Below are 13775 nucleotides of genomic sequence, written 5' to 3'. Positions count from 1 at the left end.
TCCTTAAGCTTACTGAAAACAAGTAAATACCTTCATTTAAGTACTCTCCAGGCAAACAAAGATTAGAGCAATGACCATAACTAGGTTCAATAGTGCCACTCACGTTGTTCAGAGGCACTCATCAGTCTTATTTTTTAAATAAATAAAAAGACAAATAAATAAATAAAAATAAAGCTTTTATATGTGAAACAACTAGGAAGCATTGGGTTAAGTCTCAAGAGACAGAGAGAAATAACTATCACCAATTCTTAGTAAAAATTTAATTAGTCTTATGCTGTATTTCATTTGCCATGCACTATGATTTCTTAGAGTATGTACATTGACATTTTAATCAGCTAAGTACAGAGATGCTACACTTGCTTTTATAACCATGTTTTTCTCTTTTTAATGAGGGTAAAATTGAAAGAAGCACCACTTCAAATTCAAACAAGATTAAAGCCAGCACTAAAATTGTCAGTTCTAATAGAACACGATGTACACTGGTGAGAAGAAATCATAATCCCTTAAAGATTGAAACAGAAATATAATGCTGCTAGTTGCTTCAGAGTCAGAATGTGTAATTAATATTTGTGCAATAGACTTTACTTTTAGTATAGTCTATATTACTTTTAGTATGCTGAGGGTGGAGTGGGAATTTTCTTTCAGACTACTACTGGTCAAAGGCACTCTCCTCTGTTTTCAGGACTTAGGAATGTCCTGGAAAGCTAAGCGAGGAGTAGCCAATGCACAGAAAGCTCAGATGAATTCAACAAATTGCCTGGCACAGCTGATCATCACTTCTGCTAGAAGGCTCTTACAGGTAAGTGAACAGGTGATGATGGACTGCCCTATCCAACAGTGTTCAGAATAGCTAACATGGAAGCTCACACAGGTAATGTGTAGTAGCTATGGAAATGGCCACCCACTCAGGGCTACGAGCCTTATGTCGGCATTCACGCAGCTTCCCAGTGTTGTTAACTGATATGTACTTGGCAAACTTGATGATAATTCCACTTCTCTCCTCATGCCACCCCTCTATAAGTCTTTCTTCTCAGGTCCCTAGACTTCCTCCATGGTCACTTTCCATCTAGATCCATTCCCTGCTCTACCTCTAGCTTTCAGTTCATGAACTTCATCTGGTCTCCTCCAGAAGTGGGTTAGACTGAGACTTACCATAAAGGATAAAACACAGGTTTTTCCTATTATCAATCAGAATTTGACTCCAAAAAATACTTCGAGTGTTATCCATCTGCTCTCAGATTGACTTCATTCTCAGTTCTCCTACTGAATATCCTGTGGACTCACACTTTTGCTGAGCATTGTTGGATAAAGCCAGGAAGTATAAGTAAAAAACTAAAAGAGTTGTTTCACTATAAACTTTGAAATGATTGAGATACAAACATAAAGGTTTTATACTCCCGTGGAATAGAGCCATATTAAAACTGGGAGAGAGGTATTCTCCCAGATGCTCCATGAAGAAATGCAGCCTAGCTTCAGGTTACGGGCTTTGAAGTCTACGGTGAGCACCAATTTGCTGCCTCGAGAAATCTACTGAGTACAGCAACACCCGTACTCAGTAGCAAGTGCCCACTGCATCCACTTTATTCATGGAATAGGAGATGGAGCATTAAGAGCAGGGAGAGGATCTGACAGAAGCAGTGAGGCAGCTTCAAAATGCCAATTTACCTGTGGCATTTTGAAGTAGATTATTTGTAGGCATGTTATCAGGAGATGGGCGGAGATTAGAGCAAAAGTGAAACATAGATTGCATACAGGTGAATAGGAGAGATGAGCAAAAGGTAATTTAATGAATCTTAAAATTATAGATAATTGAGACAATGGTAAGCAACCAGAATACAAGTAGGCATTCAATCACAGTGTAAGTCTGGCCAAAATGGCTGTATCAAGGTGCAAAGTGGGATTAAGAATATTACGAGTCTGAGTTTGATTGTGTGTGCTATTGAGATATGTCTTTTGCAGAATGGGCTTGCCAAAGATAAGATGAAACAAGAGATAAAATTTAATCTGCTGGGATACACTGCCAACAGAAAGAAACAGAGGTACTTTTAGGATACTGTGCTATCCCGATGACTTATGGTTCTGTCTCTGCTTGGACACTGGAAACACAAAGGCAACAACTTTGCCCGTGAAGAGGGACCTATTGTAGCAATATAGCACAGAGCATTAGAAGGCTAGCAGGCAACCTCAGTTCTCCAGGAAAAGTGCATTCGCTGCAAAACAACTATTATGGGATATATTGTGTTCAAAGGGCAAGGATATCTGCATGCATCATAGGAAGCTGAGTGCTGAGGATTTAAACGTGGACCTTGACTTGAGGTCTGAGGAGTCTACCTCCTGATTATACAAAGGGACAAGTGCTCACCATTGCATTAAAGACATAAATGTTAAGTTTCCTCATCACGGACTCTGACTATCATCTATACCAATGCTAGCCTAGTGTTCTTAGAGTTAAAAATATTACTATGCTTAGTACTTCTAATTTTTTTGGCATAAAACAGTGGTAAAAGTAGATAAAACGAATACTGACAGAAACTGGATATAATAAATACCTAACACTGAACTGCAGTACTCCTGGGGAAAACTTACATAAATATCTAATAAAGCTGTACTATAGGAAAGAGAGACTCTTGAAGAGTTAGCGAGAGGAAATGTTCCGAAGGGAATTGAAGGAGACTCTTCATTTAAAAAAAAAAAAAAGTAGCAAGAGAAAGAAAAGGAGATTACAATGATGATAATAAAAGAAGCTATTATCTCAAGCTGTGACACTCTGAAAGGGTTTATTTTTGCTTCTGGACCACAAATTTTGAGAGGACATAAAGTTACTGGAAAATAGCAGAAGGCTATCCAGGAGCCAGTGAATTTCCGGAAGGCAGGGGCTACAGAGATCATAGAACAAGCACCATGAAGTCCAGGGTGGGAAAAAGCTCATCATGAATACAGAACATGACTTCAATGATTTTAACAAAACAAAACAAAACAAAACGAACCTGCCGAAGAGCTTCCATTTTTTCCAGCAAGGAACATGTCAGCAAGGCTGCAAGGACAGGGAAGAAAAAAGGGGGAGGGGGTATTCATCATCTTTCTATATAACCCTCCAAGTTAATCACAAAATGTGTGGAGTTTGTTTAAGGATGCTGATGTACCTATGTCCCAGTGATGCCTGAGACATGCATTGTATAAGAATACTGCCTAGTTCATTATATTACATCCTACTTTATTATGTTATATCTGCACTATTAAAACTCTAACCAAGGTGAGATTATTTATAAAATTTGCCATTGACAGCCCTCAAATTCATAAAATGAACAATAGAAATTATAAGTACAAGCACAATATAGTCTCCTTGCAGACTTTGGAAATTTTGACAAGGAGCTCATATTTTACCTGAATTCATAAGTAAAATAAACTTCATCCAATATTTAGATATGCTAATCAACCAAAGGTATTAGCAGGTTGTCACAGGTTGCATTCCCTGAGAAGTAGATTCTGAAAAGCAGATTGTTTGCAAAATGTTTATTAAGAAGTGCCCTTGGGATCCGCACCTATGTGCCTGTGGAAGGAAGGAGATGAAAACAGGGTGGGGTAAGGAGATGTGGATCTGCAAGGTCACTTAGCAAGAGCCTTGGCTGACCCCATCGGGAGGTCTGTAACTACAAGGACTCTTCAGAGTTGTCCCAGTTTAAGTCTATGTAGCCAAGCCTTTACACCCTGATATCAATTAGTAATTTTACATGGGCCACTCCGGGAAGAGTATATGTTTAGACAAGGTGGCTATGTAGCTGAGACCATCTCTGAAGGGGTTAATAGTTAAAGGTTGTGACTGAGAGCATACTTAGCTGTCAGGGTAGAGTCCTTCACTGATGGTGGATATGGAAAGACTATCAATTGTCCTCCCCTTGGGATGTCTATATGTCCAAAATTATATGGAGAAGGTAGGTAAATAAAATATTTAAGATATGGTTTTTTCTCTTAAGTAAAAGAGCAACATCCACATTCAAGAGGAAATGAGAATATTTTAAAGAGTTCTAACACTTGCAAGTTGTATAAGCCTAACTCTTGTATGGCTAAATTTTTTATTTGCAGATTATAAATAAAAACTCTATTCGTTTCTATAGCTGTTTTAGCAAATTACTACAATCTTAGTAACATAAAGCAACACAAATTTATTATCTCATGGTTCTATAGGTCAAAAGTCCAGCTAGGTTTAGCTGGTTTCTGGGCTCTGGATCCCACAAGGTGAAAAGCCAAGCATCAGCAGGGCTGCATTCCTTTCTGGAGGCTCTAAGGGAAAATCCATTTCCTTACTCATTCAGGATACTGTCAGAACTCAGTTTATTGCAGCTGTAGGCCTGGGGTCCCCATTTCTTTGCTGACTGTCTGCTTAGGGCCACTCCTAGTGTCTATAGGCCATGTATATTCCTTGGTTTGTGGTTCCCCTTCCTTCCTCTTCAAGGCAATACTAGTGCATCAAGTCCGTTTCATGCTTTAAATCTCTCCTGAAACTTCTTCCATCATATCTCTGACTTTACTGTCTTCCTCTTACACTTTTAAGAGCTCATATGATCAGATTGGTCCCACTCAAATAATTCAGGATAATACCCTTATTTTAAGGTCCATCACCTCAATTTGCAAAATTCCTTTTACTGTGTAATAAATTCATAGGTTCCAGAGATTAAGATGAGAACATCTTTGGGAGCCATCATTCTGCCTATCATAAGTCATAGTGTTGTATGAGGTGATAAGGTTAAATGCCTATATCTCAGACAGAGTGTAAACCCTCAATAAGGAGTTTTGAAAAGAACTTGATTAATAAGAACTGTAGTCATCAGTAAAGGCTTCACGGAGAAGAAGGGCTCAGTCTTGAAGGATAGGAAGAATTTGGATAAAGGAAAGAACAGAAAAAGCTATCATGTCATGAGAATAATATAAGTAAAACAATGAATGTAACAAGACACAGTTTTTGGAGACAAATAAACCTGAATTCAAATATTTGCTTTGCTTGTAATGAGGTCCGCTATGTGAAGCAATTTAATAAATCTCTCTGGGCTTGTTTCTCTCTCTCTCTCTCTCTCTCTCTCTCTCTCTCTCTCTCTCTCTCTCTCTCATCTGTTACATGTCCTTTCTTCATCCCCTCAGTTTCAGTAGTTTTGACAAACCCACATTGTCTTCACAACCACATTTCCTAGCTACTCCAGGAGGCTAAGCAAATTCATCCATAATCTGTGTCATTCCAAAATACCATCATTTGGTATCATTCCAAAATACTGAAGTGAATAGTTGTGCAATGCTCATAAGCATATGAGGAGACATTCCAGTCTGCAAACCCGTTTGATGCTTCAAGCCATCAGTGAACATTTTGGAGATTGTACTTAACATATGTGTGTATATGCAAATATATACATATATATGTGTATACATATATATACACATATATATATAATATCCATTATTCATAAATATGCATTGTTCACATGTCAGAAGTACATATTAACATATATAATATTAATATCTAAATGTTACTATATTTTGTTAAATATTAATAAACCTAAATTATATTTTTGTTATTTTAATTTTAACTGAAAATATTTTTTAACAGAGTGTTAATATATTTCTATTACATTAGACTTGATTGTCTTAGAAAGTCCCTAAAGTGTCTTTGGAGCAGAGGTCTTCTTAAGTATGGTTCAGAATGCCGTAATGTATACATTCTGACAAACCTGTCTCTATCATACTTGCACTGTGTTCATAGCCTCAGACATCATCCTTCTTCTTTGACTTGTTAAAAGAACTATTTCAAGATGTACCTAAAAAGGGTATGTTTGGTTTCAAGGTAAAGATTGAACTGGAGTGCTTTCTACTTAATGATGCACTAAGAAGTATACTTATTAAGAGCATGTTTTCAAAGAGCCCAAAGCTACTAATGATCAAAAATTCAGTGAAACTTGTTCAGAGAAATTCTGGAGATTGAGAAGAAAAGTAAAGAGTGCACTTTACCTCAGGCAACCTTGTCTGACTGCATCTTGCCTTTATGGCTTCTGATTACTTTTTGTCCTCATGGATTATGTGTCTGATTTCCATATTGGGATTCCAAATGACTCTCTCCCCACCTCAGCTTAAAAATTAAAATTTGCTTTGGTTCGGTTTTGTAGAACCTTTTTGGAAGTTTAGATTTAATAATTCTTTAAATGAATCATTGAGGATTTTATTCTGAGAATTTGTAGACGTGAGGAAGATAATCTTATCTAACTAACTGCAGGAGCATAGAATATGGTGTCTGGGAGTGACTGGGAGTGCAGAGGACTCAGAGTTGTACTAGCCAACAAACCAGCCATGGTGTGATGAGATGCTCACATGGTTCCCTCACCCATGTCCTCGTTTATGAGAAAAGAGAAAGTTGTATCAGTGGTTTACAAATATTTATGACCGTTATCTGCAATGAATATTGAATGAACAAACTGCTAAGTGCTTAAAAAGGGAAGACTGAAAAATTGATTATGAATATATTCTTTCAGAACTTCTGCTTTTTTGTCATATAATCTATTTGGGAAATTACAAAGAAGTTAAGGTGAAACTAAATTAAAGTAATATATTATTAAGGAAATCAGATGTTGGGGGAAATTCTTACATATAGTTGAAAAATAATTTATGTTCTGGTTTTGGCACTGCTATCAATTGATTTTTGGCAAAACACTGATGTTCATAGTTTCCTCAGATATAAAAAAAAGGTATTCAATAAATTCAATAACATAAACTCTAAGAATCCTCTTGATCTGAGTTCTATAATTATAAAAGAATAAGTAATGCTTGAATTTGGAGAAAATTTCCTTTTTCTTCTCTTTATTCAAGCATCATGTGTTATTCTTCAATTTTTGATTTTTCATATGTACTCATATTTTATGAATCTATCACATATGTGATGCCATCTCCAAATCTTTTTAAAAGGAAAAAGCATATAATTAAATAATTATTATGTGGTATTTTTTAACAGTAAATCAATATAAAGAGAATCAACTTTTAATAATAATCATTATTTCTTCATAAAAACACAAAATAATCCAAATAATGTTTTCCTCTGGTGTAATGTTGCAATATTACAAAAAAACTAAAAGATTTCCAAAATAAGAAAGCTAAGTGCTATGTAGATAAATTGAGGACGTCCATGCATACCCCACATTTAGAAGGACTCCTCAATTATATATTCTGATGGATAGAGGCCTTAGTACAGAGAATCTAAAAATAATTATGTTACATCTAACTCTGAACTGAGAGGGTAAAATTATACGTAAACATGACTGTATCTAATGTCTTAAGGATTAACAATACTTCAAATTAAATAATGAAATTTCAATTCAGGAGACACACAGGAAATGTCCAATTTCACCATGTAACCAGCACTTCTGAAAAGAATGAAAATTATCACCTCTGCTTCTAAGCACAGAAATAGCTTAAAACTGACAAACTTAATTCTTCAAGTTTACTTTCTCTAGGCAACTAATACCTTAATGTAAATGACACTATTGGTGAATTGGAGTAGCTTTAAGTCAGAAGGACTGTGTTTAAATATTGGCACTCCCTTTTACTAGTTATGTGACATCAAGCAATACCACAGACTCTTGAAACCTTAGTGGGGTCATTTGGGACATGAGATTAATAACAGAGTTATATCTATCTTGTGTTCTTCAAATGAGTATGAATAAGATACAATAAAATGCTTAATGTAGAAGTACTTTGTAAAGTTTTTAAATTTATAATGATTTGATAAGTTATTACAGATGAAATAAAACAAAATGTAACGATATAAATAAACGAGTGATATATACTGCATTAACTTCATATTTTATGCAAATGTGAAATAAACCACATTTCTAAAAAATGACCCCACTTTCAAGAATAATATATCTGAGAAGACATATAAAAAAGAGGACTTACCATTCTTCAATTAACAACATGGGAGCTTGTGTAAATATCTGAAAATCACTGGAATTCGATTTCCTCAGCCCCAAAAGGTGGGTATTAGTTTGGTGGCCTCCATGTTTTCCTGTGGCCCTAAAATATGATTTGAAGAAAAGATTTAGAAAAAAGTTGACATTTGAAAGTGAGATTCGACATTAATAAAAGAAAACATTGCTAGTGCATCTTACTTAATTGTAGGTAAAAGAATCAAAGAGTGGTATTATTAAATCATATCATTTTCTAAGAATAGTGGGTAGAATGATTGACTAAATAACTGGCAAATGAATAACATGTAATAGTGACTTGAAAATTTATAATAACCATGACAACCAAACTCCACATTACTTATCATGATTTTCTTTCGAAATGTAAAGTACCATAAGACCACACAAGACTGTTTTCAATTAGACTCTCAACTTTGACTTGTGTGCCTCCATAAACCCATGAAATAGGCACTGTACTTTGCACAGTGCCATGTGATGCTGTTTTCAGGACACTGAAATTCTGCAAGGAGATAGTCCTAGGCTCTCAGGCAGAACAAGGCACAGATGCTTACTTAGTCTCGAAAGCCTGGAGCCTTGCATTTTTCAATTCAGTGCTGTAATAAAAATGTTTCCTTAGATTGTATAGTTCTTTGTATACATTATATCATGTTACACTGCCAAGTAGGTACAGTAGGTAAAATTCTTCATTGTATAGATGAGAAAAAAAAAGGATATATATATGACTGAGGTCACATAGCAAGTAGATAATGAAGCTAGAACTATGCCTCCTGTTTTCTAACCTATAGTCTAGTCTTTTGGGGGTTTTTTCATTGTTCCATACTCGTCAATAATATTCATGGCTATTATTTACCAAACGCCTACTATGTGTCAAGCACATACAGGGCTCTTTAAATACTCCATTTTATTTAATCAACCTCCAGCCCCAAAGAGTAGAAACTTTTATTATTTGCATTTAACAGGAAAAGGAACTGAAGCTAGAGGGAGAAGTAGAAAGACTTTGCTCAAGGTCAGTTAGCTACCAAGTTGTGGAGCCAAGACCCATACCCATGTTTGCCTGACTTTAGCCTTTCCTAATCTCTCCTTTAGGCAGCTTATTTATCTCTAGAAGTTACCAATGCAGAAGCCTCCGTTTCAAGGAGTTGGTCTGGAAACAAAAAGCAGTTTGACTTTAAAATATTAAGGCAGCGCAATGAAAAAAAATGGCACTATTGACTTTTTAGGGTTCTCTTTGGGTATCTAATATTAGAATGTGATATTATTTTATATAATCCATACATGCTGAGTTGAAATTCCATGCCCAATAGTTTGGAGGAGAGTTATTTTCCCCAATTTCTACTTAATAAAACACATTCAATAAGCACGGATGTGGTTGGTAATATGTATACCTATCCTGGGGCTTCCTCTTGTTTCACATGCTCAGGAGAGTCCTGGACAATGACAAATATTCTAAAAACTTCATGTAATTTAGATTGCTCAACTATATCACTAATTACTTTAATATATATTTTAGAATCCAACATACTCTTGAAAAATAATAATTTCATCTCCCACCACATTTACTCTGCCTTTCTTGCTTTTTATTCCTTCCTACCTGCTTTCCTTCTTCCTTTTATTCTTTTCTTCTTTCCTTCCTTTCATTCTTCACGTAATATTTTCAATGTGAATGCTCAGTACAAACATTATCTGAGGAATTCACTGTCTATCTGAAGCAAAAGCCCATATATGTGTTAAACAATTAAAATGTAAGTAAAGAGTAGTGATGCATCACAGATTATACATAATGTAGATTTATGTAAATTAACAAAGATCATGAAGAACAGTTTCCTAAGAAACACCTGAACTGACCCCTGAATAGTACAAGAATACATAAAAAGAAAGGAAGAAGCAGGAGAACATTTTATAAATTTCAAAGAGAAAGCAATGGGTAATTTTAATTCAGTCTCACATCCCAGCAAATCAACCCTCTCCTTACTAACCGATAAGCACAGACCGTATGCATGCAGTTCTCCAGTTTAATATGCAATCTTGTACCTCTATTTCTTTGCCTCTGCTGCCCTCTCTGCCTGGAAGAGTCTCCCAACCTCCCATCCAAATCTTCTGACTTTCTTCGAAAGTCAATTCAAGGGTAAGTCTGTAAAATCCTTTGTGAACCCTTCTTTGGTTCTCTTAGGTGGGTTAGGGTTGCCTTCCTCTAGTTTCCCACCACATGCTACATGTAACACTGTAGCAGTCACTTTGCTGTGGCAATACCTATTTGTGGTATGTCCATGTCACATACACTATGTGTTATTATAACAAATAACAGATAACACTAAATCCCAGAACATCAACAACATAGACTGCTTAGTAAGTAATCAATATATGTTCCAGGAATGAAGTCTATAAAAACAGTTGTGAACTTGATCTTTACAATGTGGGTACTAAACTAGTGGCTCTAAGTGTTAAGGGGTCCATCTAATTCAGGTTATTCTCAAAAAGACTTCCTCTATGGTTTAACCCTAAGTAAAAGAATTACAAAGGAAGGTTTTGCTAATGCAAGGACACTCACCTTGGAATGAACTATATGCAACGTAAATATCTAACAAATGCATAAATAGGCACCGACAATGACCAATGAAGCATTTATACAACACTTTCTGAGTCTTCTACAGGTGGTTTATTATTATAGGCTGCTGTGGAACATGATAAGTAAAAGATTAACTGTATGTATTTTAGGTAAGTGGATAAGTGGGCAGTACTGAGAACTGGCAACAAGAAGGAGAATACTCAGATTAGGTATTCAGAAATATTTACGATAAATAATTTATTTCGCAGTGAGAGTGAAATGCCCAAAATGGTAGTTGCTAAAAGTGTCATATTTACATGACATCTTAAACAAATTCTGTGCAATGTTTTTATAATAAAAATGGAACATTTTCTAGACAGAGAAAAGATTACATACAACAGGTCAACCAACATCTGGAGATTGTGTAGAAGTGAAGAAAAGAAAGAAGGGAAGAAGGGACGGAAGGGAAGGGAGGAAGGAAGGAAGGAAGGAAGGAAGGAAGGAAGGAAGGAAGGAAGGAAGGAAGGAAGGAAGGAAGGAAGGAAAGAAAGAAAGAAAGAAAGAAAGAAAGAAAGAAAGAAAGAAAGAAAGAAAGAAAGAAAGAAAGAAAGAAAGAAAGAAAGAAAGAAAGAAAGAGGTTTTCCAGGTCACAATCCAGTAGAGCTCGTGTTTAGAATAAAATCGAGTGTGTAATAGGTATAGGTACCCGGAATTCTCATGTGAGCTGACTTTCTTGGTCACCACTGGAGGTGAAGAGCTTCTTTCTACTCTCTAAGCAGTTGGCAAGAAGATGGTATAGAATCATCAGAAGTTAGAGCTGGAAGTTTTATGGGAATCCTCTTGTTTTGCTGCACCTATTTTCAGATGAGGAACTCTTTCACAGTCCAGAAAGGTGAGGTAGTCAAAGAACTAGAAAATGTCAGAGATGGAGCTAAAACCCAAGATTTCGGATTGCCAGTCCAGTCTTTCTCTGCACAAGGCTGTGTCAAAAGCAGGTCAAAAATAAAACAGTAAAACTATTAGGCTTAACATTCAGAAGATTTTCTACAGGCAAAAAGATTGTGCTCCATGTTTCAATGCCACCTCTTTGTTTCTTTCTTGCTTAGAGTGACATAAACTAGTCTCCTAGTGACATCTGGTGTCTAAATCGGGGTAATACATAATATAGGAATAATAAAAATAAAGCACCTTTATATTTTTCTAGGGTAATTATATCCAAACTTGGAGGTTATGTTATAATTTTTGAACAGGTCTTTTATGGTTTTCTTTCCCATTAAAATGTCTATAAACAAGGCTGTGTTTTATACTAATTTTCTTTTTGTAATAACAATGAATTATTGCCAGTCTTGTCCCATCTGAGACTAAATTACATAATCTATTCAACAATCATTCTACTAGATGACAGAAACAGTTCCAGGAACTGGAGTTGCAAAGATAAATATCTATTATCTCCTTCTTCAGGAAGCTCACTGCCAATCTGAGGAAATTAACTCATTACAAGGAATTATAATACAATGTGATAAGGGCTAAAGTTAAGATACGTACAAAATATGCTGTGGAAGAGATGCTTAGGAAGAAGTGATTGGGAAGTCAGGAAGGCTTCAGAGAAAATAAGACCTTTTTAACTTATTTTTCAAAAGGATTTGGGAATCTACATGACTTAAAAAAACAAAAGGTCTCAATTCATTCTCTCAAATATATATAAAAAAGCATCTAGCATCTAAATATATATTTTATTAAATTTCATTCCATGTGTTACTGGCACTGATATTTCTTCAGTATTAATCAACTTTATCCTTGTAGAGAAAAAGAGTACACCACTGTTTATGGTCAGTAACACAGGGGTGTTCCTAATATTCTCAATATTTCTTATTTCTATATCTCGTAAGTAGATGAGCTAGGAGGAAAAAACCAGAGTTGTCTGATTTTGAAGTAGTCAAGTGTTATTTATTGAGTGCTTACTGAGTGTTAGATATTCTCATAGTGCTGGAGATAAAACAGTGAACAAAGCCTGTATCTTCATTGTACTTACAATCTAGAGGGGAGGACAATCAATAAATAAATAAGTAAAATATACAGTAAGTCAGATCACTATATATTAAGAAAAACTGATTAAGAATGGGGGATGGATAGCACTGGGAAGAGTATAATTTTAAATATGATGGTAAGGGAACACCTCTCTGAAAAAGTGACATTTTAGCAGTCTTGAGGAGGTAATGGCGGGAGATGCATAGGTGTTTGGGGAAGAGCACTTCAAAGAGAGGGACGAGGAGTAAAAGTTTTGGGAGATTTCAAGGAGTGTGAAGAACACCAAGAACAATGCGACTAAATGAATGAGACCTGGAAAGAGTAGAAAAAATTAGATCTAAAAAAAAAAATGGGGAGAGGGGGAGGATTATGCAGGGCCTATTGGCCAATGTAAGGCGAATAGTGGGAAGCCATTGTGGAGTTTAGGGTACAGGGGCGACATGACCCAATCTGACCTAGCTGCTGTTATGTTCAGAACAGAACATAGGAAGGAGGAAAGTGCTGAATCAGAGACACCAAAAGGACAGTATTATATTTATCTAGGAAACAAGAGATGGTCATCTCTAAAAGAGTTATCTATGGAAGAGGAATAACCAAATTATTTATACATTTTAAAGGTATAATTAACAGGAATAATTGATGGATCAAATATATATGAGGAAAAGAGAAAAGTCATTTGTAAGGGAGAACTCCTAGTTGCTTAAGCAATTAAAAGAAGTTGACATTGAATAAAATCAGGAAATGTGCAGGAAGATCAGGTTTGGAAGAGCTGTATATTAAGAGTGCAAGAAAGATATGTTAAGTTTGAGATGTCTATTAACGGCGGACATCCAGTGGCAGGTGAATTCTGAGTTCAGTGGAAAGGATATTTGAGGATTATCAACATACAGATATTTAAAATCATAAGACTAGGTGATTTCATCTTCGGAGTGAGTATTGATAGAGAAAAAAAGGGATCTAAGGACTGAACCCCAGTTAACTCCTGTGGAGAGATCAGAACCAGTAAAGGGAGCTACAAGAAGCAACACCAGAGAAGAGGAGAACTGAGAAAGTAGCTTCCAGAAGCCAAGTGAAGAAAGGAGAGTCATTAAGGGCAACTAAGCTGCTGAGAATTTAATCAAGACTAAGAGTTTACCATTAATTTAGCACTATGGAAGTAATGGGTAATATTAGTAAGAACTAGTGTGTGTGTGTGTGTGTGTGTGTGTGTGTGTGTGTGTGTGTGTGTAGACTTTTTAGAGTAG

The 13775-nt window shown here is 35.8% G+C and overlaps 1 long non-coding RNA gene across 1 annotated transcript in view; it reads right to left on the bottom strand.

Moving 5' to 3' along the window:
• LOC118602991 overlaps window positions 1–8553 on the bottom strand; it is a 46091-nt gene extending 37538 nt beyond the window's left edge. Inside the window, exon 1 of the long non-coding RNA XR_004951064.1 lies at window positions 7930–8553. This is a non-coding gene — a long non-coding RNA (uncharacterized LOC118602991). The remainder of the gene's footprint in view (window positions 1–7929) is intronic.
• Window positions 8554–13775: the final 5222 nt, after the last annotated feature.

Source organism: Rousettus aegyptiacus, unplaced genomic scaffold (assembly GCF_014176215.1).
Source record: "Rousettus aegyptiacus isolate mRouAeg1 unplaced genomic scaffold, mRouAeg1.p scaffold_m13_p_5, whole genome shotgun sequence".
NCBI classification, from domain to species: domain Eukaryota; kingdom Metazoa; phylum Chordata; class Mammalia; order Chiroptera; family Pteropodidae; genus Rousettus; species Rousettus aegyptiacus.
The sequence above is the reverse complement of the archived record's forward strand: the minus strand, read 5'-3'. Positions and strand labels throughout refer to the sequence as shown.